This window comes from Danio rerio, chromosome 20, assembly GCF_049306965.1.
Source record: "Danio rerio strain Tuebingen ecotype United States chromosome 20, GRCz12tu, whole genome shotgun sequence".
In the NCBI taxonomy this organism is placed as follows: domain Eukaryota; kingdom Metazoa; phylum Chordata; class Actinopteri; order Cypriniformes; family Danionidae; genus Danio; species Danio rerio.
The window spans coordinates 41,436,023-41,463,163 of record NC_133195.1 but is presented as its reverse complement, the minus strand read 5'-3'; the positions used below and the strand labels follow the sequence as shown (position 1 = coordinate 41,463,163).

Below are 27,141 nucleotides of genomic sequence, written 5' to 3'. Positions count from 1 at the left end.
TTGTCATTTTACAGAATTTGTAATAAAAAAAAATCAAACATTAAATTTACAGTTATTGCTTGATATTTGGTATTACGATATTTTCCTGCTTTTTAAAGGACATTTTATGTATTTTAAGAGAGTAACATGTAATTTTACGTTAATATTTACAAATTATTTCTGTAAAAATAGGGAAACAAATTCAGTCAAATTGTTTTTGTTGTCTAATTTTGTATCTAAAACTTTTTGCTTTTCCATTTTGGCCAGGTCCCCCTGGTAGAAAAGATGCATATCTCAATTGGAACTTCCTAGTAAAATAAAAGATAAATTAATAAAATAATTTTTTTTTTAATTCTGGTTGATTTTTTGTTGTTTTATAATTGTATCACCTAAATTCATTCATTTCATCAGTACATTTAATTTACTAAGTTTCTTCTACATATTTCTTAAATTAAAAACAAAGTAACTTGCTATTTCATGAATAACCCAGTTAATTCAGCTCAAAATATCTCACCTTTGGGTTTTTTTGTTGGAAAAAATCTTGTGAAAAAAAAAAGATGTAGCATGATATTTTATAATTCTGATCATTTCATGGCCTTATACTGTATTTCTATAAGTAGCAAACAAAAAAACAAATTTTAAAGCAAATTTTGACATGCCTGTTTTTAAATGTTTCTAAAACCACATACTTGTACCTAGAAGCCTAAAAATGTCTAATTTTACAGAAAACACCCTATATTTTAATCACAAGAGTGTAATAATTAATATTTCATACAGTATTTTAACAAAATTTTATGATAAACCCATATGGGTCAAAGTGTCCTTGTGGGTCAATTTGACCCCCATGGGTTTATAGTTTTTATGGGTTTATAGTTTTTAATTACACAAAAGGTCATGATCCGCACTCAGAGTAATAGCATTTATTTTTTATTTCACTTTCTTCAGGAAGTATGACCACAAACGTTTCGGCACAACATCTTCCTTAGTGTGCCTTCCTTTTTAAATACACCCTTATGGAATAAACGTTTTGTATCTAATCATTTTTTTGTGCTTTCCAATTCACTAATGTGAAAGTGCAGGGACAGAATAGGGTTAAAGATGAATAAAAGTGATCTTAAGCATAAATTTCTCTTAAAACTATAACTTTGCTATAAATTAAGTCAAATATCTGAACCCATTCCCCCTTTCCCCTCAAATTAATTTACATTTTAATTATTAATAAAATAATAAAAGAACAAGAACAAAAACTGAGGCTGCCGGGAATACTCAAAAGGCCTTGAGTTTGCATAAATTAAATATAGGAGCTTATAGGTGCATGTATTAATGTTCATGAAAAATATATGTTGGTTTGAGCCATTTGGACTGTTAGATACAGATACAGTACTGTTGTGTAAAAGGTTAAAAAAAATTATTATTCAAGTTTTGTTATTTTACATTCATTAGAAAGTATACAAACAACACTGCACTTTGTTCTTATTTTAAGCTCAATTTAAAAGATTTTAGTTCAAGAGAATTACTTTAGATTGTTGCTGTTTTTAATTGCATCTAATTAAGCTAAAGCGATTTTGGTCGCTGAATTAGATCTGACTCATTTGACCTCACAGTGACTCTGAAGTCACACAGTAATCTTGGTTATTCTGGGCTGGTCAGATCAGCCAAGGTCTGTTCAGCTTGATTTCACAATTAAAAAAGTAAACAAAAAATAAATAAGACCAATGAGAGCTAGGATGATCCTTGTGGGTGAACAAGATGAACATGAGTCTGCATTCTTTACAGAGCTCATTCATCTTCTTTCTAATCTTATTTTCTTTATGCACCTTTAAAGCGGGCACCTTGATGTCAGAACAACATCATATCAATATGCACTTTTTTGACAAGTTTTGATGTCAAAACCTTGACAATTATTTGACAGCCATACATTGATGTTCTTTTGAACACCAAAACAACGTCCCAAAAAGTATTATAATAAAAGAAAAAAGTTTTATTCATCTGACTGCTTCAATTCCAAATGACTAAACTACAATAGATGTTGTATCCCTACAAAGATGTAAATTAACTGGATTAATTAAAATTAACAATGTTACTTTGTCAATTTTATGTTTTCACATCAAGATAGTCAATTGACATCAAGTCGATTTGCATTTCTGACGTGGTTTTTGATGCTGTTATTAATATCTTGGTTGTGCAAGGATTTTGGTTTCATCCACATTTTTTTTTGTACAAAAACTGCCATGTTGTTTGATAATAGAAATTATTTAAAATTAATTATTTTAATTAATCATTATAATCAAAAACCGAGGCTTGAAGCCAAAATAGCATAACTAACAACTGCATTTTCTGATTCTTCCATTTACAGTAAATATAGCAGAGAATAAATCAGAAGTCTCACACATTCTAAGAAAAAAGCTTTTTGACACATTGAAAAATAAGGTAAAGAATATAAATAATATGGAAAATATGACTCATGATAACTCCAATAATTCCATACTCATCATCACACTACACCTTTGTATGTTGTGAATGTGGCAAAAATTACATATTACACTGAGTATTGTTGCTAACCATGTCTATTCCTTTTATGAACACAGTGCACCCATCTTATGACGGCTACTTACAGCAGGATAACGTACCATATCATACAGCGTAAATCATCTCAGACTGGTTTCTTAAACCTGACAATGAGTTCATGGTACTCAAATGGCCTCCACAGTCACCATATCTCAATCCAATAGAGCACCTTTGGGATGTGGTGGACCGGGAGATTCACATCATGGATGTGCAGCTGACAAATTTGCAGCAACTGTGTGATGCTATCATGTCAATATGGACCAAAATCTCTGAGCAATATTTCCAGTACCTTGTTGAATCTGTGCCACAAAGGATTAAGGCAGTTCTGAATGCAAAAGGGGGCCCAACCCAGTACTAGTAACATATATTAGGCATTGAATCAAAAAGTTACGAATTGCTGAGAGATTGCGTTGGGTATGACTATAATGTAAAACTAAATATCAAATTAGGCTCCTGCTCACCATTGTGCCTTTGATATGAGATTAGTGCTTTATGCAATGTTGTTGTAATATGTATGTCACAGTGGTTGAAGTTGTCAGCTGAATAACAAATCAGCCATTAGAAAATTTGGAAATTTTTAGCATGGTGATAAAGGCATTATAAAAGCATTTTTGCCCTATTAAGGCATTTAACAGCTGAAGGGCGTACGTTTGGGCTGAGCGGTGTCTGCAACAGGGCTTGACAGAGGACGTGGTGTCATTGTGAGAGTGCACAACCATTGTTAAAGTTCCACATGGCACTTCTGACTCCAGCTAATTAAAATTCCCATTTCACCCTCAATAACACTTTATTATTTGGTTGGGTGGTTTCCCCTTCCACTATGACTTTGTGTGGCAGTACATGCTCTGCTGTATCAGATGGGGTTTAAGAGGTGTAATCTGGCCAGACTGATCCTCCTACTGTGAGAAAAACACATCAAAAGAGCACAAATGACTGTGTTACGTGCCCACTGACTGCCACTCAATACAACCACTAATTTACTTAGCAGAGCCAGACACTGTCTGAAGCATCCAGGCTTTTATTTTTAGAGTTGGTGAAGTCAAGTTGACTATAGGAAGGTATACACATTACCATGTTTTTTGATTGATATGTAAAACTTGAGCAATTATTGATTTATTAATATATTGATTTCAGTGTGAGGCGTCATGTTGGCGCAGTGGGTAGCACGATCACTTGACAGCCAAAGTTGCTGGTTTGAGCCATGGCTGGGTCAGTTGGCATTTCTGTGAGGTGAGCTTTTTACATTCAGAGATGTTGCTTGTGTTCACACAGCTACATTACACATCAACTAATGTTTAAAATATGATATCGTAGTGGACCACCCCTGTAAATGTGTTAACTTAATCGATTTATGTTGGGGCTACATGAATGAGTTGTGTGGAAGCCTGCATTTTTTAGTGTATATACTTTTCTCTTTATATTTTATTTCTGTTTATTTTTCTATCAATAAATTAAAAATAATATATATATTTTTACATTTTTTGTTTCAGGTTTAGTTGAATATAACAACCCTAATTAGAATATCATGAATGTGTTCATAACGCTCTAATAAAATGAGTCATAATAACCTCATCAGTTTTCCCCAGTGTGTTCTGCTGGTCTCACTGCTCAGGCACAATACAGAGTTATTTTCCTCCTTCCTCACTCAGTGAAGCAGAAGGTTGTGTGAAGTTCATCTGATTAATTCTGCTGGTGAGCTCTGCAGGAATCTTCAAAGACTTTTAATGGACACCTCTACATACAGCAATCTACATACTCATTAAGACCTAATTCTGCTGGATTGCACAGGAGGCAGACACTATCACCACAGACAGCTGCCTCCGTGTTTTAATGAGATCTTCTCCATCTTTCACTGACCATTGCAGAAGTATTGCTCCAACTATATTTATAGAACACACTTTAGTTTAGGTCACAATTCATGCTATTAGCTACTGGCTTATTACCTGCCTATTATAAAGATAGTAACTGTTCATTAGTAGTTAAAAAGTATGATGTTAATCTGCATCCCCAATACCTAAACCAAACTTCTATCTGACTAACTATTAATTAACAGCTGATTAGTAGTTTATTGAGCTGGTAGTGTTGGTTAGTGGTTTGTTAATATGGTAAATTGTGACTTAAGTGTTACAAAATATTTGTACGAAGGTCTTCTGAGGGACACTGGATAAATATGTTTCAGACGGATGTGAAATGTTACAATATTACAATTTAACCTTTGTGTTTCATTTCAAATCCTGCCGCTTCTTTGTGTTTCTCAGTTGAAAATAACCAACCAAGTAACTGCCTATTACTTCCCCTTCATGCTATATTCTCTCTAAATATATAATTTGAAATTTTAAGCCCAACGGGACAACATTAACTCATCACTCATCAACCGTGACCATGTCTTTTTGTTATTTCAGAAAGCTCTAAAAGTGTTGGTGTTGGTTTTGTGTGAAAAATTCCAACTTTTAAATGAAGAAATGTATAGTTTTGATATAAATCAATGTTCCTTTGAAGGAAAGTATGTTCACCCTGTAGCCATATTTGCAACACCTTCGGGAAGTTTATCCAAGAGCAAAGACTTATCTAAATGAATGAAGGAATCCTGAAATCTCTGAAACTGTACTCACATTTAAATGACTTTATTCAAATCAGGATGTGAAGTGACCTCACCCATTACTGTTGCTGCTTAAACGCCAAATGAGCAATATCACACAAGTAGCAGTGCGATATAGCTGTAAATCAGCACTGGTGGGAGGCGTGTGTTGGCATGAGGCTGTAGGCCGAGTGTCTTAGTGTCCCAACAGAGAGACAGAGAGTCTAAATACCCTTTTGTATTAGGAACTACTTTCTTCCACTATTCATTCACATCTTCAAGCTGACGTCAGAACGTCACTTCAGAGCTAGCATTTGAATGATTCTCTAGCATAATTTCTAAAGTGATGACAAAACAGCTGGTTTTGCTGACATTAAGATTATAAGACTTAACGACATGAAATGCCAACCGTCTACAGAGATATCGCCTAACAGTATTGCAGTCTATTACAGTCTACATTATTTCTCTGTTGCAATCGGGATATCGCAAAAGTAACCCAGAAAAAAACAGCGCAAACATTGCCAGATTGCTGTGTTTGTGATAAGGAAAAACACTAAACGCATGTGGGCATTTCTTCTTTTTTTTCTGCCAACACAACACACATTCCTGATGAATCCCATCTCACCCTCAATACACTACAATTATATGGTATAAATACAGCACTACAGTGGCCGCTTAGCCGCCATTGGCACAATACAGACAGTATACTGTATCACTATTAAAAATAAAGGAAATATTAAGTTTACTGAATGCAATTTATGGCACAAATAAACCAAAAAAGATTTGCATATAAAAAGAAAAAAAATATTTATGGCTATTATTTACAATGATTTAGGCCATGCTAGAGAATTTATGAGTTGAAGCAACTGAATGAGTATGTGTCACGTGATAATGTTAAAGGGTAGATGTAGGTCTGAATTCAACATATACAGTAGGCTCATTCTGAATACATACCCTTATATACATTTCTGGAGATTGCGACTTATGTAGCCAGAAGTACGTATAGCTATATTTCCTCTTTAAAATGAATGCTACAGGGCGGTATGATGCCGTTCCTTTTCGTGTTAACAGCGGACCACTTACCTCCATATGAACGGCTTTCCCGCGGTTTCCAGTTTGTCTAGTAGCCATATATGCTGGCAGACTTTAGACGCAGAGGAGTTGACCACGACAACAAGGTTCGAGTCCGGTGAAGAACGGTTCCTGAAAGCAGGAAAGACAAAAACAGAATCTAAAAAAATAGAATAAAGAGTAAATAACAGGGTGAAAATGTGTTAAAATCTGAAAACGTGGTAACAAAATCAGACAATAGCTTTTCTTTTTCAGGATTGCTTTCGAAAACTGTCAGTTAAGTTAAGGGAAGTGGGTGAGCGAGTCAGTCTGTACTTTTTAAAACACTATTGGTTGGGTTTAGGGAAGGAAGAGGGTGGTTCATTCGATCAGTAAGTCAGTCAGTCAGTCGACAGCACTCATGGCACTCACGAGAGCAATTTGAGATCTCAAAAAGTGTATACAGCAGCCTCTCTTTGATTTGTGGAAAACATATTAAAATTTTTTTTTAAAAAGCGTTTCTTCGAGGACACATTTGGCGCTTTGAAATGTATAGAGACACATTTTCAGAAGGAGCCCGGGTTGTCTGAAATCCTTAATTTCTACATTATTCATCACATTCATACTATGTAAAATAACATAGATTTATAATCTATGGCTCAAATTAAAAGAAAAAAAATAGGCATTTAAAGTAATAGTTGACTCAAAGCTGAAAGCTGTCATCATTTACTCAGCCTTCTGATATTTTGAAAAATGATGAAAACCTGTAACAATTGACTTCCATAGCATTTGATATTTTATTAGTATCAAACTGTGGATGTCAATAGTTACAGTTTAATAAACATTTTTTTTAAATATCATCTATCAAGAAAAATGAAACTCAAGGTTTGCAACCACCTGAAGGTAAGTAAACCATGAGTAAATCACATTTTTGGGTGAACTCTCTCTATAAGCAGGAAAAAAAAAGAAAAAAAAAGTCAAAGTCTGTCCTCTGAAACATTCTTCGTCTCTCCAGAAGATTTAATGTATGTTGTGAATACACAAGACTGACAGTATCTTCTGCCAACTCACCGCCGTCATCATCACAAACTGTTGTTATCTCTCCAAAAACCAAATCCAACCTGCTGTTCGATCACTTCACGAGCTAGCAGCTGCTTTGGAGAACCATAACTGCATTACAAGGCGGCGCAGTGCCAGACCCTGGTTGGAAATGGTAGAAGCCAGCAGATTGCATATTTCATTGGAGCTACAGTACAAGGATAAGAACATTCTTTCCTCAAGAATGTAAGGTTATTATTAGATTATTCCTCTGTCCTGGAAGCCATTAATCTTTTCAAGCTGTGACCACAGACCATGCAGATTGCATTTTCTTTCCTCTCTGTTGTATATTTAATTAAATTAATGGGAAAATTCGCAGTGGCCCCCAAAGCAGAATAACCATGTTTGAATTTGACAATGACTCAGTGTTTTAATATTCGAGATGGAGGGAGGTCAAACAAAGTTAGCAATACATGCATGGGCAGTCTGTTTAAATATATGACTGTCATGCATTTTTACATATTACAGCTTTACAATAAAACACTCTCTGAGATATTCTTCACTGTAACAAGTTTAGAAGAATCAGGGCAAGCATATTCAGAAAACAACTGATGACAAATTAAAGAGCCCATATTATGGGTTTTTGAAAATTCCCCTCCATGTAGTGTGTAACACAGCTCTAAGTGAAGTGGAGTATCCAGCTAAGGCTTAAATCTGTTAGTGTACAGTGTTAAAAACGGTTGATTCATCTAAAAAAGAGTCGACTCATAGTGCTTCAAACGAGTCGCCTTGATACGGATTCATTAGGTGTTTCGCCATGACGTACGAACGAAACCAAGTTATTCACTTGCACGCGCAAACCCGGGAGATTTCAAACCTGAGGCCCCGCCCTCTGACGCAGAAACCGAGACAAACACACACACACACAAACATGCCGGTCGATTGAAGTCACACTGCAGATGGATATATTGAGTCTCTACCCAAAGATGAAACCTCAGCATTATAGCCAAGCAGTTGGAAACTACTGGAAACTTCTGGAAGCTACATGCTACAAAGAATACTTCATCAGCGTTTGTTAAAGGAAGGATCAGTAACTTACTGATAGACGTCAGGATGGGTTTCTTCCTCCATTTCTCAAGTGTAAGTACGTGCGATTAAAGTTGCCTCGTTTACTCTAGCTTGCAAATGTATTTAGTTGTGATTTGTTACTTGTAACCGCGTGTACTGTATGAGGTTAACTGGCTATATTCTCTTATCGTGTGCAAAGTCACGTTAAAAACGCGACGCGTGCTGCGTTAACGGAGCTCCGTGGACGGGGAGTAAAGCCTGGTTTATACTTCTGCGTCAAGTGACCGGCGCAACTCACGGCGCAGGCAACGCGCGTGGCTGTGCATTTATACTTCTGCGCGCTGTCTCCGTTGGTCTGCATTAACACTTTCGAAACGCTAGTGGGCAGTGAGGTGTAAATGTTCCTCTGTGTCGAGTTTCTTCGCTTCTGTTTTGCTATTCTGAACACTTCCTGGATGTACAAGTGACTCAAACTTGCTCATTTTGAGGCAGGAACCGGCGGACGTGCAACAACTTTAACTATGAGGTAAACACAGAACAAAACTTTCCATCCGGAGCTCCTTCACGGGACTCCACACTTGTAAACAATCGCTCGCGCCGTTCGCGCGGCTCTCGGTCCCGCCCAGACTCGTCGCCGCTAGCAAGCCGACCAATCACAGAGCTTGCGCTACGCGTTGTTGCGACGTGTAGTTACAATTTTTGAGAGGTGCACGTCAGTGACGGCGACGGCCATGGCGATGGGCTATGCGTCAGCGCCGTAGCATACGCCGGTGTTTGACGCAGAAGTATAAATCAGCCTTAACGTTAGTGTGTGTGTCTGTGTGTGCGTGCGCGCGCTGTCGTCCGGAGGTGTGTGTGTTTGTGTGTGTGTGTGTGTGTGTGTGTGTGCGCGCGCGTTGTCGTCCGGAGCAGGGTTAAGTGCGTATGTGTGTGTGTGTGTGTGTGTGTGTGTCTGTGAAAAGAGCAGAATGAGAAGCTAGGAGATCTCCTCAACTGTTTTTGGAGTTTTTGTTCAATAAAATAGTCAGTCGTCTGTATTTTCAAGTCCATAGTCTGTATTTACATTGACCCACTGGCAGCTAAAATCCACGCCTACACTATGGAGCGTGTATGAACTGTGATTACTTTTATATTGCTGATTAGCTGTTTGGCATTTCATTCTCTGACTGAAGGCAGTCGACCAATCGCAACAGACTGTCATCGGTCCAATCAGCGCAGATTAGCTTCGCGCTAAGGAGGGGTTTGGGAACAAATGAATCCCTGAACGATTCATACAGGAGTCGCAGGGATAATTAGGTAAAAATAAATGCAGATTATAAGACCATGAAAGTGTTTTTTGACCTTGCATGCATATTAAACTGTTGTTGGAGACCCTTACAACCAAGATATGACCCTATTTCATGTATAATATGGGCTCTTTAAGACTATTTAAGGATCACATTGCAGTCCCACAATACTAATAAATGGTCATTTTAAGTCTTGATACCATACAATATAATCCTAACCAGTTAGTTTTTTTTTACCAAAATGCTTTTAATCATTTAAAATCCAGAAACTGGTCAGAGTGTTTTGTTTTATCTTCTATAAATACAGATATTTCACCCCCATTTAATTTTGTTAAACTTACAGTAAGTAAATGACAGAAATTTTTTAACAATATTTTTGTTTTAACTTTACAAAAGCTAGAAAAAAAGGAGACTCTTTACTTACATTTAACTATTTACTCGTTCTCCGTGTCCTCAATGTATGTACAGTTTAAGTCAGAATTATTGGCCCCCCTGAATTCGCCGCCGTTTATTTTATTTTTTCCCAATTTCTGTTTAAATGGAGAGAAGATTTTTTTCAACACATTTCTAAACATAATAGTTTTAATAACTCATTTCTAATAACTGATTTATTTTATCTTGACCATGATGACATTAAATAATATTTTACTAGATATTTTTAAGACACTTCTATACAGCTTAAAGTGACATTAAAAGGCTTAATTAGGTGAACTAGGCAGGTTAAAGTAATTAGGCAAGTTGTTGTATAACAATGTTTATTCTGTAGACTATCAGGAAAAAGAAAGCTTAATGGGCTAATAATTTTGACCTTCAAATGGTTTAAAAAAAATGTAAAAAACTGCTTTTATTCTAGCCTAAATGTTCTCCGTACGTTCGCGTGGGTTTCCTCCAGGTTCTCTGGTTTCCCCCACAGTCCAAAGACAGGTGAATTGGGTAAGTTATCCGTAGTGTATGGTTGTGAATGAGTGTTTATGGATGTTATGGAAAAATATTTTTTAAAAAAATTGAAAGGGAGTTTAATAGTTCTGTATAAAACTGTATAACCGATGCAAACGCTGAAATTAGTATTATTATCGTTTATTTTTTTTATTTATTATTATTTTTAACATTTCATTCAGTGCGTCACAGCATAAAATTAAAGGATGAAACTTTGAGAAAAAAGTATTCAGAAATCTTGGTCCAATCAGATTCCAGTATTCCAGGCAGCCTCATAATAAGCCTGAGACAGTCAAAGCTAATAGTCAGACAGCTTGTGAGTGCAGCACAATCAGTGTGGGTGGAAGCATAATGTCTCCGAACCCCTCTGAAGCACTCGACTGAAGAATGCCATGTTTTTTGTAGCACACTTTGCCAACTGGATGTCATTTTGGTCCATCCCTTTAGCCTTCACAGGCAACAGAAAACAAGAAAGATGATCATAGCCTTAAATATGATAAAGACAGCCACAGAGGAAACAATTAGTCTTTTTGTTTTCTTTCTGTCGGTTTTAAAATGTGGGTGTACTGTCAAGAGCTTCGTATACTTTTACACATTCATAAACAGAGAAGGATGTGCACATGATTACTGTCTTTACCTCCATACATGCAATAACAAGGAATAAAAATCACAACAACCTGAATTAAAATTAACTGGTTACTGAACTTCAGTGTATAATTGAATACAGAAACCGTAATGTTTACGTGCAACAACAATAAATAAATAAAATAAAATTGAATATTAATCGGATTGGCGGCTCAATCTGACTTAAACACTTTAAGGTAAACAGTTTGATTGATCTGATTGAGTTCAATCTCAATAAAATTGATTTGCTTGTAAGTGCTGGTGTAGATCTCATGTGCTCGTGTCTTCTAATTAGTACCCAGAATAGGAAAATATTAAGTCTGCTATTCAAAACAAAGAAAATAAGCAGTGCTAGCACAATAGCATGTGCAAAAAAGTGGGATACTCTATATGTTGAAAGATGTAATTTAATCTTAAGATTATAACACGCACAACCATCTCAAAAGGTCATGATCTGCAACCACTGAGTAATTGCCCTATATTTTTTATTTCACATTCTTTGGAAAATATAACCTCAGTCTGTGTGATAAACACATCGCAAACATCAACACTTTATAGCATTTATGTAAAGCATTAACCATTTACAAATGCTTTTTAAGAATAATTACATGCATCACATGTCATATTGCAATTATTTTGGGGGTATACAAAAGGGGTTGTTAAAAAACAAACTGAAATTTTATGTATTTATTGTTAAATTTGGACCATTTACACATCAATGAGACTGTTAGTGCCACGCTTATTGAAATTATCCAGCCAGTTAGTCCAGAGAACTCAATTTTTTTACTATCAATTCTGAATTGATGTAAAGTAAACCAGCAGAATTCAATATCAATTGATCCACAATTTTTAATTTTACTACACATCATTATCATTGTGTTTTATAATACAAGCAGTCAGATATACAAACTGAACCTTTATTTTTACCTGCTTATTTAGGGGCACAGAAGACAACAGAAGCATTTACATAAAATGCACTAAAGCTAATAACATAACAAAAACAACATGGTTATGATCCATTATTGAACTGATACCGAATTGTCCACATCTGCATTGTGGTGATTCGAAGAAAAAACTCATTTTTACACTTCTAGTATTGGCGGATACTGGTCTTTTGGTAGCCATTGAGCCAATAGCCTACTATTTTAACACACAATCAACAGCAATGAGAACTAAACCAAGTTGTAAACCTTGTATTTAGTATTCTTGTGTTCTAAAACTATAAATAAATTGGCTTTTCAATTTCAGCCTTCAATTTACTTCATTTTCATTGTCCTCTACTGGATCTGTACCCAGCAGCAGTTTGACGCCATCATAAAGAGTGTACCAACACTACGTGAATCCTCTCGCACCTCTTCACCATGTAGCAATAGTTACTGTCAAGACTTACACCCATCAAACAGAGCCCACGGCCCGCTCTTCAAATCCCTCCATCCAATTTAAGGTGCACTGTTTTTCAATGTGTTCGCAGTTACTGGAGAACTCAGGTTGAGATATGCTGTCATGGCGGAGAAAACTTTGGACCCTCAATGTTGAGATGGTGGCCAAGACAGCTAGACAACCTTATTAATGTTCCAGTCCTCCGCATGCTGCTGTCAACATGTTTTAGATGTTGTGTACGCTCATATTCTCAAAAACAACAGCTCCAGCGGCGGCGGAGTTTAATTAAAATCCAGTTGCATGGAGGCATTCATGAATCACCTGCCAAAAGGTGCAAAACAGAGGAAAATCTGTTCCATAGACATATGTTATAAAGAGATTATTTATTTTTATTTTCACCAAAGAAATGTATTAAAAATAACGCAATGGAGCTGGAAAATGCGAGCTCTTTGAATCCACGCACCACAGAGAAGTATAGATGTTATCCAGGAAAATACTTTGACTAATCTTTAATATGTTGGTGGGAGGTAAATAGCTCAGTACAATTTAGAGACTAAAATAGCAAATCCTTCACATATCCTGCAGTACCTTGTTTTATTCAATGGATGCCTTCAGTGTGCTTATAAAAAGCAATCTTCAGCGTGTGTTTGCTGCCGCTGTGAGCTGCAAAGGAGCTTAAATTAGCTTTTTTTTCTCCCTACAAAATTTCAGTATGGATTCCACTTTAGAGGCTATATGGAACATTTGTAGGGTAAAATCAATTTGTCACACTGCATGGTATTTTCACATAATTTACTGTAGTGAGGGCAAAAATGGTGGGATTTACAGGAAGCATAATGTATTACTTCCCATGTTTAGGTTTGTAAATGATAGCTTAAAGTCTTAATGCTGGTCTACAACAGATACCCCAATAGGGTGACAGTAAATTTTTGATGATGAACTGTAAATCCAATAGTTTATGTCTTCACGTTTGAATGACTTTTACCGTTAATAGTCAATATGATAGTCAGACTAAATGTTTTACAATGCTTTAGCCTATAACGGTTCATGTTAAAAACATATGCAGTGGAACTTGTTGTCATTTTATCTAATTTTCAAACTAACTGCAAAATTATTAGAGTGGCATATTACAAGCTAATATGCAAGAGTCTGCAAGATAAATAAATCTAAAAAAGTATCAAAGATCATTTATTTATGCATTTTCCCTTGACTTAGTCTCTACTGCAGAGGTCACCACAGCGGAATGAACCTCCAACTATTCCAGCATTTGTTTTACACGGTGGATGTCCTTCCAGTCACAACTCAGTATTGGGAAACACTAACCCAGTACTGAGTCGCTTACATTCACAGACACACACACTTATACACTATGGCCATCCATCCATCCATCCATCCATCCATCCATCCATCCATCCATCCATCCATCCATCCATCCATCCAACCATCCATCCATCTAACCATCCATCCATCCAACCATCCATCCATCCATGCATCCATCTATTTTCTTTTCAGCCAAGTCCAATTATTAATCTAGGGTCACACTTATCCAGCATATGATTTATGCAGCGGATGCCCTTCCAGCTGCTACCCATCACTGGAAAACATCCATACACACTTATACACTACGTACAATTTTAGCATACCCAATTCACCTATACCACATATCTTTCGGCCAGAGGCCCGAAGGAAACCCACTCGAACACAGGGAAACCAGCCAGGACTCGAACTAATGACGTTTTTGGTGTGAGATGACAGTGCTAACCTCTGAGCCACCGTGCCGCCCCATGATCAATCAAACATAATTCATTTGTTTTTTTTACATTTAACTGATGATGAGGAGATACAGCACAATTTAGCACAAAAACTGAGATGCAATTAGTGTCAGCCTACAATACAGCACTCATTCCCTAAATATATGTTGCATAAATTATCATAATCTCATGAATAATGAAGAGCTATATTTAGTCATCTCTATGGTGCTATCCCCCACTTTTAACTTAATTTTCAGCGCAATATAATTATCACAATTTTCTCATCAGAGGCCTATTTTTCAAGAAAAGAATCTGCTTTTGAGTTCACAGTTTGTGATGAGGAGAATGTGATTGTTCTTTAATGTTGTGAGGCAATAAAAATGAAATTATACCTATATTTTTACAAATAATTTTGTATATTATATACTGTACACACACACACACACACATATGACCCAGTAGCATAAAACCTTCAGTTGCACTGGAATATTTTTGTCAGAATAGCTAAAAAATACATTGCATGAAAATTTAAGGGGGCATCACGGTGGTGCAGTGGGTAACACGATTAACTCACAACAAGAAGGTTGGTGGTTTGAGCCCCGGCTGGGTCAGTTGGCATTTCTGTTTGGAGTTTGCTTGTTCTCCCAGTGTTTGTGTGGATTTCCTCTTGGTACGCTGGTTTCCACCTACAGTCCAAAGACATGCGGTACAGGTGAATTGAATAAGCTAAGTTGGCCGTAGTATATGTGTGTGAAAGAGTGTGTATGGGTGGGAAGGGCATCCGCTGCATTAAACATATGCTGGATAAGTAGGCGGTTCATTTCGCTGTGGCGACTGGAGGGACTAATAAAGGGACTAAGCTGAAAAGAAAAAAAATTAATTAATAAAATTTTAAGGGTGATTTTCTTATTATTAAGTTTTTTTTAACCCTTAGAAATTCAGGATTTTCAAATAGTTACATCTCGACTAAATATTTTATTAATCAAACAAAGCAACCATCTTCCGTATTATAAGCATATCTCCCATGTCACAAAAACCACCTTCTTTCATCTGAGAAATATCGCTTAGTTAGGAAGTATGCTATCCATCTCAGATGCAGAAAAGCTAGTCCATGCTTTCATGAATTCTAGGCTGGATTACTGTAATGCACTGTTCGCTGGTTGCCCAGCATCCTCTATTAACAAACTTCAGCTAGTACAAAATACAGCTGCCAGAGTTCTCAACATACCAGGTCTAGAAAATGTGATTATATCACCCCAATTTTATCCTCCTTACACTGAGGAGTTTCGCATTAAGCTTGTTAAGTTTCGTATTAATTTTAAAATATTGCTTCTTACCTATAAAGCTTTAAATAACTTGGCTCCGGCGAAGCAGTGGCGCAGTAGGTAGTGCTGTCGCCCTCACAGCAAGAAGGTCGCTGGTTTGAGCCTCGGCTCAGTTGGCGTTTCTGTGTGGAGTTTGCATGTTCTCCCTGCGTTCGCGTGGGTTTCCTCCAGGTGCTCCGGTTTCCTGCACAGTCCAAAGACATGTGGTACAGGTGAATTGGGTAGGCGTAATTGTCCATATTGAATGAGTGTGTGTATGAATGTTTGTGTGGATGTTTCCCAGAGATGGGTTGTGGCTAGAAGGGCATTTGTGCGATAAAAAACTTGCTGGATAAGTTGGCGGTTCATTCCACTGTGGTGACCCCGGATTAATAAAGGGACTAAGCCGACAAGAAATTGAATGAATGAATAATCTAGCTCGTGTTTTTCTAACCAACCTGTCTCACTACAATCCAGCCCACTATTTAAGATCTCAAAACTCACGGCTTCTGGTAGTACCTAGAATAACAGGTCAAGTGGTAGTACCTGGAATAAGTCGAGTAAAGGAGGTCGAGCCTCCTCATTTATGGCTCCTAAACTCTGGAAAAGCCTTCCTGATAATGTCCAAGGCTAAGACACACTCTCCTAGTTCAAAACTTGATTAAGGACCTATCTTTTTAGTAAAGCATACACACAATGCATCACATAACGGTATGATGCATGAACATGCTCCACACAAGCGAGTTGGCTTGACAACCACCTGCAGGACACACTCCTCCTTCATACACCAGACAGAAACTCTCATATGCCCTCATATGTGTTAGAAACTCTCATATGCTTTACATGTTTGTTTCTATTTTTATTTAGATAACTGCTATTTTCATTTATAACATTTCATTTTGCATCTTGCTTAATACATTATGAAAAGCAGCTACGCTAAATAATTTACTATATTCTCTATTTCCCCAAGGGGATACTCATTCTGAGGTCCCTAGAGACTATGCAGCACCGTTGATGCAATCTAAGACCTGTGAAGAGATGATCCCAAGATAATCCATAATCCTGGACCAGGCAGTATCCCGAGCTCATTCTGTGGTCGTCATTGAGGAATGGAGTGCATGAGACTGATTCCTGTAAGACCCCCGTGACAGATAATTCCCTGCATTGATCCTTTGGGCCAGCCTGACCCACCACTGGTGACCTACTCTTACCTGCACCATTTCCATGATGGACGTCCAACTTCTCCAGCCTCCTTTTTTTACTTCATCAACTTCATCAACAATTCCTCTCCACCGTCACCACCGGCTTGCTTGGATCGGGACTTTTGGAGTTATGCTTCAGTGGATTTGCTCTTCAGTGTTTGAACTTTCAGCAGTGAAACTTTAACACCACTGAACTGAAATAAACTTCTTTTATGAAATCTGGACTTTACTAGAACTATGTTAAGCTGCTTTGACACAATCTATATTGGCGAAAAGCGCTATATAAACAAACATGAATTGAATCTTTCAGGTGATGTATGAATCCAAATGATAAAAAAAATAACACTCAATGTAAAGTAATAAAATAATAAAAAATAATAATGAATAAAAAAAATACATTTGACATTTACTCTAATAATATTTAAATATGATTTCCAGTCTCCTTTATAATAACATCATATTGCAATTATTTAAATTATTAGAATTAAAATGCATAATAAAATCAAAAGTCATTTTATTTATAATAAGCATTTATTATATGGTTACTGTTCATTCATTTATTTTCCTTCGGCTTAGTCCCTTTTCCATCAGGGTTCACCACAGCGGAATGAACCCCCTACTGTTCTGGCATACGTTTTACACATCGGATACCTTTCCAGCTGCAACCCAGTACTGGGAAACACCCATACACTCTTGCATTCAAACACACTCATTCACTATGGCCAATTTTGTTTTACTCAGTTCACCTATAGCGCATATCTTTAGACTGTGGGGGAAACTTGAGCACTCAAAGCAAACCCACAGAAATGCCAACTGGCCCAGCTGGGACTCGAACCAGCGACCTTCTTGCTGTGAAATGACAGTGCCAACCACTGAGCCCATGAACCCATGGTAATTTTTGTTAATAATGTTTTTATCTGAGCACTGTATTTAACTTTTTTATACTGTATATGATTGTGTTTGAACCAAATATGACGCCATAAACACTGAATACAGATGAAGCAAAAAGAAGTTAGAAACAGATGTCTATCAGATCAAACACACATACTGACTGACGGCAAACAGCAAAGTGCAGAAAGATGATGTCAGATCCTGGCATACAAGACAAAAACCCAGGAGACACTACAAACAACAGTGTAGTGCTGGTGCCACTGGTGGGCTTTTTTGGAGAAACACACATCCTATTTACCATAAGGGTGGAGTGAAGGAACGCATCCTCTCCTCTACTGATCTGATAGAGAGCTTTTTTCCACACGCACGACTGGAAGTCGCTTGAGATTTTCCAAAAAACCCATGGGAGATACATTGCATGAGGCGCTCTACACCAAATCTTTCTGGATTTCTCATGCGGCTCACATTCTCTGGTGCTTTACTTTAAGCGTGTGCTATTAAAAGATCACAGGTGAGCACTGCGAGGGAATGTGAGGGAAATTCAGGTCACAAAATCTCAGTGGAGGCGCTTAAAGCTAAAAGTCTTCATAATGGAATCACGACATCTCATTAAAATCTGAAGCCGAGTTTCATATTATGGAGGAATAAACAAGCAGTAAGAAGTGGAAAATAGATTATACTGTATACATTTAAAGACGGCCTGCTTAAAATCGGACAAAGAGATAAAGCACAGTGGTGAGATTACACACATTTGAATGAATTATAGGATTAAATTAGAGAATTAATCATTGAATAAATTGTGCATGTGTGAAATATCTTCATCTTCAGCATCTCTCTCTCTAATCATGAAGCTGCAAGTTCCTAAATAATCTAAAATTGCACTGCTGCCTTTTTGTTGCTGGAAGCAATTAAATAAAAGCAATTCAGTAGTGAATTTTATTACTACATCACATGGCAGCATTGACAGCTTATGCGTTTCTGAATGTTTCTTTGTGTGCGTAAGAGATTGTAACCAAAGATGAACATATACAAAAGACAGTACATTTAAATGATTAGGAATGGGGGAAAGTGCAGCCTGCAGGGTGTGTTCCAGTCCTTCACACCTCAAACAGATGCCATGACTTACTGACATTGTTGTGTTGTGCCTTAAGTTAAAGGTCCCGTGAAGTGCCATTAAAAAAGCAAATGTATTCAATTAATGTGCTGACATGATTTGCATTAAACATTATGCTTATTTAAAAAAATAGCCAATACCCAGATATCGAAAATTCGGGCCCAGATTTAACATAAATCTGGCACAGCAGGCATTCATCCGGCACTCGCATACAGCGTGTGTGGGCCAAATATAGCCCTTGTTTAGCAGAGCTGGCACCGTCTTTGAGGCGGCACACAATACTTGGGCCAGATGTCAAATGTAGTATTTGGCCCAGATGTTAATAATTGATATGTGGGCCATGTAAGTTTGGCTTTCTTGACACAGATTTAAAATACATATTTATTGAATTCAAATAAATAGAAGAAAATAAATTCTACCAAAGAGGTCGCTTTGAGAAAAAGCACACTCATAGCACGCCTAAAGCGCAATGATTCATGAGTTTATTAATTTTATTGCAGTCGTGACACACTAATATCTGGCCCAGCTCAGGCTCAGTTATGGGTTATTAACTTGGCTGAGACTTTCCCAGAAATGGTTCATGTTTGGCCCTTGTCAGGAAGCCAGACTTGGTCCAGTCATGTACAGTAATTCACTGTGGCATGTGGGCCAAGCAAAAGCTGACTGTGTGGGCCAGGCATAATTTGCTAAGTGGGTAATTTTTTGTTTACTGTATATAATAACTCGAGTTAAATTTCAGCCACAGATTCTAAAAAGCATATTTTAAAAAAAATCTGGTGGCAAGCCAAGTGATGCCATCAAAAGAGTTGATCAATTTTGACTGTAGTGAGAGACTGAAAGTTTTTAATACAAATTTTTCCTAAAGGGGCCATAGAATTTAAATCAGAATATACCTTAGTCTTACATAGCTAGACCTCAGACTTATGGCTTAAAGTTGCAGTAGGTGATTGTGTTCAAAAACAATTTTTTGTTGTGCTGGTTGAAAGTCTCTTCACATTCCAATAGTAATGATTAAAGTAAATGATCAAAATGTATTTAAATGTATTTTTATATTCTGGGCATAAAACTAAAAAAATGTTCATCCAATTAATTATTGTCGGGCTGATAATTCCCATAATTCTGATAAAGTAGCCCAAACTGTCAGTCAATAACTGTAGATTTGTACATCTGCGCATCTGAGGTCATGCATATCCACGTTCATGTGCACACGAGAGAGACCAGTAAAAACAAATGCTGAATCAAAACTTCAAAATCCTGAATCAATATTGGAGTTACTTTTGCACACTGGAGGACGGATGACACCATTGCTGAAGTGTTTCTTTTCGACAGGTAATGTTATGCTTTAAAAGTATTTTAGTCACGCAAAACTTATGTAGATTTTGTTGTTACAAATGGGATAACTTATATGCACATAAGTGTTGTTCAGCGTCTTCCGGCGAATGATTGGTGTGACTATTTTCAGCTTCCTAAGGCGCCTTTGACAGCACTAATAATGTAGATTTTTATTTCGTTTAACAACAAAACTTCAGTCAATAGCGCTATTCCGCCTAGCCTGCTTTACTGAGCTGAAGTTGCTTTTATATTCACATTGGTCCATTTTTGAACAATGACAACCTGTGATGCGTCCCTATATCGTTTACCATGCTACTCTGAATACTCAGTCTGAAATAGCATGCAAGTATGGCTTCGTAATAAGTGTAATTCCTGCAGCCCACCGGCCAACCACTAAGCATACAGTAGTTGCTTTAGGACAGGGATGGCCAACTCTGTTCCTGGAGAGCCACCTTCCTGCAGATTTCAGTTGCTACCCATATCAAACACACCTGAACCAATTAATTAGGACCTGAACATCACATGATAATTGCAGGCAGGTGTGTTTGATATGGGTTGCAACTAAAATCTGCAGGAAGGTGGCTCTCCAGGAACAGGGTTGGCCACCACTGCTTTAGGACAAAGCATGTGAGACTGATGAGAGAGTAATGACAGATTTTGCTTGCTAACTACACAAATAAAAATGTATATTTATTTCTCAGTACATGATGCTGCATTAGCATTGGAGACATGAGACAAGAAGTCATTATTTTTCATGAGCCTTCCAAATAAGGTAAAAGCTGAGATTTTCATTCTAGGGCCAATGTCTAAGGATATAATCCATTTGGGAGATTTTGGGTTACTTGTATGTAGATATCAGAAAACTCTATACCCCTCTTAATGCAAATTTGATGACTGTTTTGGAGCACAGTAGCTAAAAAATAACCTTTAGAGATTTTAAAAGTAAGTTTCGAAGGAAAATGAAGAACCATAAAAAGAGCCAGTTTACAAGAGCAAATATGGTGGTCAAATGAAGAGACTTTCCTAGAAACCGACTTTAATTAAATTAAACGACTGCAATTTAAAGCAGCACATTATAATAGAAATGTGATTAAACTGACTGAAACTACTGTCTATTGGCCTTATTTTAAAATGTGGAAGTGCGCCTGTTTTCGCGATTGTCTTAGAACTTCGGATTCAGTCGCCTATGGGAGAAATGACTAGGAATAATAATCGGCAGAAAACGGTCAAACAACTTGCTCTACAAATAAATGTTTGCATGACTATACAGACCAAGTAGAATAATATAATAAGAAAATATCAAATTGCATCAAGCAGCGTCACGAGCAGTTTTTAACGTCAAAAAATGAATGGAAGTGAATGAGACCGGAAGTCTCAAGCCAAAAAGATTCAATGGCAGCGCCCACTCGTTGGCAGAGAATAAGGTGAATATTCCAGCTTCCAGAATATAATATTTACATAGACCATGGGAATTTTTTTTATTGACAATGCCAATTAAATAATAATAATAACAATAACAACAACAATAATAATAATTATTATTATTGATTTATATATTCTTCAATGAAAAGCTTTGTTATTTTGCACAGTATGGAAGAGTGTGGAACTCAGAGTCAGCACTCATGGCGCAGGTCTAAATAATGCAGGAGTAAAGTGATGTGATGGAGCTGACAGACCAGGGTAAATGAAAGTACAGTCCTCAATGTCAAACAGACAGTGGTTAGGCAGACAGTGTTTATTCAGCCATTGTGTCTCAGCTCATTGTGCACTGTGAAAGGTGACAAATGTTTTTAAGATTGCCTAGTTTAATTCCAACTCAACTCGGGTCTTATCGTTAGCGAGATCTTAAAAGGAGCCTTTGGGCAGAGTATAGATTTCAAATATAAGGTTTTACAGGGGCCGTGAAGGACGTTTGGATGTCATTAAATGGATGAGATATAATTTATGGCCTAATTAAATTGCAGAACACTTTCAGCAACAATACAACAGTACAGAACTGGATCAGCATTCATGAAGAAGGTGAAGACCTGCGGTTAATGATGCGCACAGTTTTAAATCACATACAGTACATAACAATAGCAAGACTGCTTTAATAGGGTGTACAGTATGTGTACTTTTCCTCAAATATTAGACAACATAAATAAATGTACATTTAAATACTTGTCTAAAGTTCCAAATTTTGTTTTTTCTTTCTAAAAGAAATGTTAAGCTCAACAATGGTGCATTTATTAATTAAAAAATACAGCCAATTAATAAAATATTATTACAATTTACAATTGTATATTTTAACATATTTCAAAATGTTATTTATTTCTGTAATTTTCAGCATCATACTTCAGTCTTCAATGTCACATTATTCTTCAAAAATTACTCAAAGATTCTGATTTAATATTTAATTTCTTATTACTATTGCTGAAAACATTCTAACAGCTTAATATTCAACTCAAGTACTTACTTAAGCTGCATTCCAAAAAAGCACACTATACACTATGTACCTATGCACTTACACTCTCAGCAGCATAGCATATGTATGTAGTGTTGTCAGAACACTGATGGGTTTTTTCTAAACAGAAAATCAACCATTTCCCAGATGACGTTTGACCATTGCCAAATTGGTGAAAAAAAATGACCCAACTACCAAATAGTACATGCCATGAGAATAACTCCACCATTGGAAGGTGGTATAATCACTCTTGTAGGAGAATTTTGCTTTCACAGTCCAAAATAAATAGTGGAATCCAACATCAGTGTGTGAAAGCTCCACCCCTTCACTACCTGATCAAAGTAGCTGCTTTTGAGTGTATGGTGTCCAACATTACACACTTAGGGTGCTTTCACACCTGTGAATCGATTCAGTTGTTCCGAAACAGAGATTAAAATTGTTACATAGTTGCTCTTTGCTCTTGGAGCGGTTCGCTTTCACACTGCAAAGTCTCTAATCGGAACAAAAGAGCTAAAACAAGTTACGTGCGAGTAAACTCTCCTTACATTGGTCAGAGTGTCAGGGTTTATTTTGCAGCGTTCCGCTCAGCTGTCAGGAGGTGGTGGTTTGGTTGTGATTGACAGGGTGCGCGCGCGTGACGTGTCTGAGGAGAGACACGGTGGGGAGGGGTGAGAAGGGTGCGGGACGATGCCTATTTGAGAACTGGGAGAGAGACGCGAGATTGCCGGGAGATCATCACTCGTTTGCGGGCATCTGGAGACTCGCGAAACTTCCCGCCCTACTCATAATTCTCTCTTCATGTAGCCGTAAGCCTATTACATATCCATAAAACACTGTAATATAACCGCGCTCGGATCGGATCGCTTTCTCACTGCAATCGAACCGCTCCAGGGATCGTTTCAATCGAGCCGAGACCACCTCACTCAAGCGATCTCGGAGCGATTACTTTGTAACCTGTTCACATATGCCAATCGAACCGCGCTAACTGGGCAAACGAGATACGTTCCGAAACAAAAGTGTAGGTGTGAAAGCACCCTTAGGGTGCTTTCACACCTGTGAAACGATTCATTTGTTCCGAAACAGGAATTAAAATTGTGACATTGTTGCTCTTTGTTCTTAGTGCCATTCGCTTTCACACGGCAAAGTTTCTAAACAGACCAAAAGAGCTAAAACAAGTCACATGCGAGTAAACTCTCCTCACATTGGTCAGAGTTTCACAGTTTATTTTGCATAGTCCCGCTCAGCTGTCAGGGAGGGTGGTTTGGTGGTGATTATCACTCATTTGTGGGCATCCTGGAGTCTCTGTACATTTGCGGGAGACTCTCGGAACTTCCAAGAGACTCAGGATGTCTGGAATGACCTCCCCCCCTACTCATAATTCTCTCTTCATATAGCCTTATGCCTATTACATATCCATAAAACACTGTGATATAGCCGGGCTCGAATCATATCGCATTCTCACTACAATCGATCCGCTTCAGAGTTCTTTTCAATCGAGTAGAGACCACCTCATTCAGGCGATCTTAGACAGATTGTTTTGGCGCTGATCCGAGCGCGATTGCTGGATTCACATATGCCAAACGAACTATGCTAAATGGGCGAACAGGACAGGTTTCAAAACAAATGTGTAGGTGTAAAAGCACCCTTCATTTTAACGGTTGAATAATTGCATTATCTGGGTATTTAAAGTGCACTTATTCTGTTTAAAATTTCAGTGTGAATGCACTACTAACACTATTTATACTACAAAATGGCTTAGAATAGTTCATAACTATGCAATTTGGGATGCACCTTTACGTACTTATTCCCAGGGCCATTTATATCAAGGTTGACACCACATCGATGTTTCGTAACATCTAGTTTTTATAAGATGGGTCGTTACTCAACAGCCCAATACTCAACACCCAAACTGGAGGACCAGGGCATACACTACAGACACTTTAGCTTAGCCAATTCACCTACAACACATGAATTTGGACTGTTGGGGAAACCGGAACACTCAGAGGTAGCTCATGCCAACAGTGGAAGAACATGCAAACTCCACACATAAATGCCAACTGAACCAACTGAAGCTCTAACCAGCGACCTTCTTGCCGTGAGGTGACAGCACTACCCACTCTGCCACAATTTAATTCAATAAAATCTGCCATGGTGAGAAGAAGAATCTAAATGTAGTCATAATGTATTCAAAATCACTTCACGTCCTAGGATGAATCAGGGTTTCTGCAGATATCATAATGTCAAATTTAAGACCTTTTAAGACCTTTTTAAGACCATTAAGTATTAAATTTAAGACCTATAATCGCAATATCAAAAACACGCGAGAGAAAATGTAAAAGCACAAAATTAGGGGTAAAATAAAGTTATTTAAATTTCGCTCTCTCGCATTACAACGCTCCCAACTTATAAAACTGCGCTTGCGACATTTGTCAGTGAAATAACGGCATACTCTGCCAGCTGAAATCATGTCGCGCACACTCAAAGTGAACTTCCGCAAACACAGCGATGACTTCACATTCGCTGCGCGCACTAAGTTTAAAAACAGAAAGCTGATTGGCTATTGCAAGTTGACTTTTTTGTAGTTGTAATACCGCAAATTACAATTGGACTTGTGAAATAATGAACTACAACACCTAAAAAACCTAGCAACAACAACAAAAATAATTTAAATGAGCATTAGATGTAGCGTTACATGGACATCGCAAAAATAAGACCTGTGCAAATATATTTAAGACCTAGAACAGCAAATTTAAGACTTTTTAAAGCCATAAATTTTGATTTTTTAATTTAAGACTTTTTAATACTTTTTAAGACCCCGCGGGAACCCTGTGAATTTCAGATCCAACTTCATTTATTAATTTTCTCTCCGCTTAGTCCTTTATTTATCAGGGGTCAACACAGCAGAATGAACCGACAACTGTTCTAGCATTAGTTTTACACAGCGGATACCCTCCCATTCACAAGCCAGTACTGGGAAACACCCATACACTCACGTTTACATGTACTCATACGCCATCCAATTCACCTATACTGCAACCAAAGGAAACCCACATGATCACAGGGAGAACATGCTAACTCCACACAGAAATGCCAACTAGCCCAGCTGGTGTCCTGACATTTTATCCAACCCATAAGATTATATTACCAACACTGTATTTGAATGGTTCTGAGGTTGGGGTTAGGGATTAGGTAGGTTAGGGTGATATTACAGCTTCTTATCACACTACTCCACAATAAAATTTACACTGGTAAAGTGAAATCGTAGTATATTGATGGGGAGCATATTGCGTCATCAAAATGTGCAATACCTAATTTTTGAATGGGAGGTAGGGCAATCTGACAACATAGGACAAATCAACAGAACACAGGGTGACCTTCTTGATGTGAGGCAACAGTGCTAACCACTGAGCCAACGTGCCACCCCAGATCCAACTTGAGCACCTCAAATGACATAAATTTAAGAAAGGTTGAAAGTCATGCGAAAAATTTCATATGGTTGAAAGCTTCTGAGCATCTCATGTGATGAGCAGAAGCTTCAGAGAAGGTGGATGTGTCGTTTGACACATATAGTGCTGAAGAGCAGCTGTGATCTCAATGCTTGTACAGTTCACAATGCATGTTTGCTCTGAACACAAAGCACCAAAGCAGAAAAAAGAGCTTTCATGTCTGACAGGTCAGTGTCTCCTGTTTTCTGGCAGGCAAGCAGAAGTAAATACCCCAGCTCATATTGTCTAGCGGTGGTATTAGAAAAGAGTTCATGTTACAGAACATTCCTGTGCGGATTATTCTGGAGCTTCATTTGTTTGAGGACTGGAAAAAGGTTCATGCAACCAACCAGTTGGCAGAGCTCTGCTATATCCTTAAAGGTGTAGATCACTCAAAAAAGAAATTAAAAAGTAAATTTAGCTGGTTAAAGTAAATGCAGCTGTGGTGCAGTGAGGGGTTTGCGTCTTTAATAATCTACGTAGGGATACGAAGATTAATCGATATGTATCGATACGCGGTCATGCGCGTGCACGATGCGAGTGCATCGGTAGAGCAGCAGAGGATGAATGAAATTTGGAAGCAAATCGAGATGCATCGGTTTTTGCGAGATGCATCGGTTTTTCCAAGATACAGCTTATATTTTTAACATAGAATGTATTTTTTATTTATTAGCAAGTGTTGTTAACCTGTTTTTGACGCATAATTTAATCGACCTACATGAAGTATGCCTTAGCAACGGATTTGCGGATGTGTACACTTACACTACAACTCAGTGTATCAGGTGTGCGGATGAAGCTAGTGGTGCGCCCTCAGAAAGCGCGAGAAGCAAAGCAAACGTTTTATTCCCCACTGAGTTTTAAATCTAAAGTATGGCAACATTATGGATTTAAGGATGGACGACATGACAGGGCAGATGCAATTTGCAAAATGTGCCGCGCATCTGTAAATACGCGGGCAGTACGACTAATCTGAAATCTCACTTGAAGCGGCGCCACAGTGTTGTTGTGAAAGCATCTTCCAGTGTTCCTACATCCCCGGCTTCCTGCACTGCTTCAACTGTAGCTACCAGCTCCAAAAGTGGTGAGAACAGCATTGCAAGTTTTTTTCCATG

General features: G+C 37.7%; 1 long non-coding RNA gene across 1 annotated transcript in view; it reads right to left on the bottom strand.

Annotated features, from left to right (window-relative positions):
* The window catches only part of LOC141379399 (uncharacterized), a 42,318-nt gene that overhangs the window by 6,408 nt on the left and 8,769 nt on the right, over window positions 1-27,141 (bottom strand). The window contains exons 2-3 of the long non-coding RNA XR_012395999.1: window positions 15,596-15,767; window positions 4,116-6,328 (exon numbers count right to left, since the gene is read on the bottom strand). This is a non-coding gene — a long non-coding RNA (uncharacterized lncRNA). The remainder of the gene's footprint in view (window positions 1-4,115; window positions 6,329-15,595; window positions 15,768-27,141) is intronic.